The following is a 4,389-nucleotide window of genomic DNA, read 5'->3' on the forward strand; positions in this document are numbered from 1 at the left end:
GTGACAGTTGAGCACTGAACCTCCATGTCACCAGGGCTCCTTTGCTTCAATACTACTGTCTTTTTTTGCACAAATAACCCACACCTTATATGATTTTGCATATCACACAACTCTTCCTATGCATTAGTTCTATCAGCACACTGTACCAATCTTTCCCCATGTTGCTGACTTCATTTGGTTGTCTTTCTGTCCAGTGGATTTCAGGTTAACACTTCTCTTTGTCTTGGTGCCTGTCGCTAAGGTGGTTTGATTTCCAGTAGGAGATTCTAACCAGCCCCCACCTCAAGTTTCAAAAGCAGCCCTGCAGGGCCTGCATGAGAGCTGTAGGTGCAGAGGGGTCCTGTGTGTCTCAGGTGAGCTGAGTCTGACCAGCCACTGCAGGTCTGCACCCGAACCATCCTACCACCCAGCATCACGCTGGACTGGCACTGCAGGACCTGGGGGTATGTGGGTGATGGCCACGGTCGGCCACGGGACCAGCACGTGTTGACCGCAGCCCTCTGCCCAATCTCCCGCATGTCTGGCAGACTATACCTGGGCATACATCCTTAACAAAGAGCTCCACAGGCCTTTGGCCCAGCTTTAAAAAAAAAATCTGTTTAATTTGTCACACTTTGTTCTTTGTATCAATAGGTTAAGGAAGTAGAACTTTTCCATGTACTAATTTATAGATAATGTTTACAAATGGTACATAAAATGTAGGTTTTATTTATTGTAGCATTCAGCGATTCCTTTAAATCAAATGTCCATCCTTATTGTAAGTGCAATAACAATGCAATACAATATAGCCAAATTCACACAGAGCCCATCTATCCTGAACCTCCTAAGCTGTTCCCATGGCCACAGGTGATTTGAGTCAAGTATACCTTTCCACAATGAACAAGAACAAATATGGTCATAAAACACAACCCCAAGTGCTACCCCTGACAGCAGATTTTTAAGCAATGTCATTCCAAACACTGAAAATGTTTGTTTGTTTTCTTAAGAAGATTTAATCTGATCTGGAAAAATGAACTTTCCTAAAACTTGGCAAGTATTGTGCATAAGCCTCAGAGGTTTCAGATCAAAAAGCCTCCCAACCTAAAGCATTCATACGAACCGTCTCATTTCTCAAAAGTGTTACCTCTGCCATCTGAAGACTATTCGGGGATCTTTTAAGACTGAAACATCCTTACAAAGTCTGCATTTTTCTAAATCGTCTTCTACTGAGGAGCCATACAAGTCAGTTCACTATCTCAAACTCCCAGCCTCGTTGCCCGAAACTTGAGAAATCCTGAAACACATCTCAGTGATCGTAGCTCGTGAAGGAGCTGTCTAGCTTACACATACTAAGTAGCCACAGGACAGCCTGCGACGGCTCAAAGACACTGAAAACATGAATACCACCTTGTCATGTAGATGCTCCAGACTAAGAACGTAATGTAACCTACGTGTGGTCATTAAAACCCAATCCAGGCAGGTAATTAAAGGCTCACATACCAACCTAACATCAAAGACATGACAATAAAGGTTGAAAATGTTGTCTTTCTCCATCTTTCGTTGCCATGGCTAAGCATAATGAAGCTTCCGGAAATATAAAACGTGTCAGGATCCATAGTGAGCTTCGTCAGAGGCGTTTCTAGCTCTTGTCAAGTCTTCCTTCAGAGTCAGCCAGGCTTTAACTCGAGCAAACGCTCCGGGGTCGTTTCGAATCAAGACCGTATCTTCAGTTTGTACCCAACGTGTCTTCCAATCGGCATTGCCCTGTGAGTCGTTGCAGGGGAGCCTTACGAGGGAGGACAGGGGCTTCAAGAATATGCACCGACTCGCTGTAAGGATTCGGGTCCTCTCCAAACCCATGCATCTTACTTCTTCAGGGGGAAAAAAAGTCTTTGGCATTTGCCCTGTCCTCCTTCTGCACCTCCTCTGGTTTCTTCTTCAAAGGTGGGGTCTTCTCCCTCCTCTGCCATGCCACCACTCTGCCAACCTGCAAAATGACCCAGAGCAAACACATCGTCCCAATGGTTTCTTTTCCAATGATGGGGTCCACCACACTCCGCGGGCAGCCATGGCTTACATTTCTATCAAGCGGGTATGATCGAAAGCAACATTTTCAGGCTATTGAACCAGTCTGAAATCCACTTCGGAGGCTGTCACAGGAGCATTTGTGCACCCACGTGCGATGACTGCTACCGATGCAGGCCGCCCTCGGTGCGGCTGCGAGCAAGCACAGCGACTGGGTGAACGTGAAAGGGAAACGTTTTCTTTGGGTTGATCAAACCTGGAGCAACCTGGCCCTGAATCTGCAAGGCTCGCGCCCAAAAGAAAGGGGGATTTTCAGTTGTACACATGGAAACCAGGAAGAAATCTGAGGGAGTTACGAATAGGCAACCGATTTCTAAGGAGTGCTCATGAATATGCATTGGGGCCAGTTATGATTCTTAACCAGGAAATGGCTGGTAGGACCTCTCACTTCCGAATGCCTACGGAGTTGGCCTGGTGACGTCTTTCCGACAGTTCTTGGCTCCTTGACCTAAGTACTTAGGCTCTGAGCTGAGCCAGAGGCTCGGACTGTGCTTGCTGCGTGTGGTCACAACCGACACTCGCTTGCTGTGAGGGGATACTTCCGCAGGAGCAAAAGGCTCAAAAAAGTCAGGTTGTCCGGAAGGAAAGTACAGACTAATTATGGTCAATATATGAGGTTTATGTATATTTCAACGTCCGGTGACGACATGGCTTATGTCCTCAGGGTAGGTCCTTTGGGCAAACTGGAATTTACAGATTACACAGGGTGAAGAACGCTGCGGGGTGCTCTCACTCTATCAGGGCTTTTAAAACAATGTTGTCTGATGGCAACGTACATACAAATATGTTTGCTACAATTGACGTATGGATTGTTATAAGAGCTGTAAGAGCCCCCAATAAAAGGATCTTTAAAAAAAACCAACAATGAGGTTGTCATGTTTTGAGCATCACATGTGTGCACGCTATTGACATGGCTGTGCTAGCTGTGAAAAGGACCACACTGGCATCCGGAAGGAGTGCGTCTCTGGAGGGAAGCTAGGACCTTGCTTCCAGGCTCACGGCCAGGCCAGCAGGGTGACCTTGCAGGAGGAAATCGGGAAACCAATGCCCTCCTCCCTCTCGGTGCTCCTTCAGCTCCCCTGCCGGGCTCCCATTGGGCCAGACCCAGATGGCAGCGGAGGGCAAGGGCTCTTGATGCAATCCACACAGGTCCACCTGGGCAGCGTCCTGGGCGGAGAAGGGTGGGGAGAGGTTGTGCAGGGACAAAGGGGGTGACTGGGATATGGACTGGCAGGCCAAGGAAACAGCCTGTCTGGGCAGGCGCCCACCTCCACCGCTCTGCTATTGATCGTTGCCACGGAGACAGCTCCAAATCCTGAGGACCCCAGTCCTGCCCAGCTTGTCGCAGTGTTGCCGTCACAGACGGTAGCCTGTTCATGGGCTAGTTTTGAGACGTACATCACCGGGTCTTTCCTCTTAATCTGTCTTCATCTGGAAGTTCTGCTGACACTAGTCACTATTTTGGGTGACCCTGCTGGTTGTACTTTAAATACCAGTGTCATATCTTCCAGCATCCTAGCAACCCACAAGCCACCGCAATGTGACAAACTGATGGGCAGGTGGACTGTCACTTATGAGCCAAGCATCCTTACATATTATGGTCTGTAAAACAGAGAGGATAATTATGCCTAACCTGTAAAGTTGTTGTGAGAATGAAATTCATTAATCCATGTAGCATGCTTAGAACAGTGTACAGAGGAAATCCGATCACCGTGAGGTATGGCTCTTATTCATGGTAGCTTCCTGTGTAAGACCTAAAATAGTCTACAGTCTACTAAGGCATATCCCATCAAGCCAGCCCCTTGGGAGACGTGCGTGGCTGGTACTGCTGGTTGCCCATCCTCCTGCATGCGGATGCCCCACAGACAGAGCGGAACTGCCCCCAGGGTTTTAACACGCTGACCTTCTGGAAGTGGATGTCTCTTAAGGTGTCTCTGGGTGCCTCTTCCTAAAGAGCTTTGGTGGGGTAGTGGTTACTCATTGGGCTGCTAAATGCAAAGTCAGCCACTTCTTGGGAGAAAGATGAGGCTCTTTCCTCCCGTAAAGAGTTTCAGCCTTGGAAATGCGCAGGGGCAGTTCTACCCTGACCCGTAGGGTCGCTGTGCATCAGAATTGACTCTTTGCGAGGGAGTTTGGTCTTGAGTTCTTTCTGGATGGGTTCAAACCCTTTTTCTTAGAAGCCAAGAGCTTAACGTGTGTGCCACCGGGGGCTGGCATGGGAGAACAATGCCACGGTTGTTAGGTGCCATGGAGACAGTGCCAACCAACAGCAACCCCGTGTTGCCTGGTCCTGTGTCAGCCCACAGTTGTAGCTATACGCAGGGC

General features: G+C 48.5%; 1 pseudogene; it reads right to left on the reverse strand.

The window, feature by feature from the left end:
• Window positions 1–614: 614 nt before the first annotated feature.
• Window positions 615–1,949, reverse strand: LOC115868761 (annotated as a pseudogene).
• Window positions 1,950–4,389: the final 2,440 nt, after the last annotated feature.

This window comes from Echinops telfairi, unplaced genomic scaffold (assembly GCF_000313985.2).
Source record: "Echinops telfairi isolate 266 unplaced genomic scaffold, ASM31398v2 ScPeMD7_18;HRSCAF=68, whole genome shotgun sequence".
NCBI lineage: Eukaryota > Metazoa > Chordata > Mammalia > Afrosoricida > Tenrecidae > Echinops > Echinops telfairi.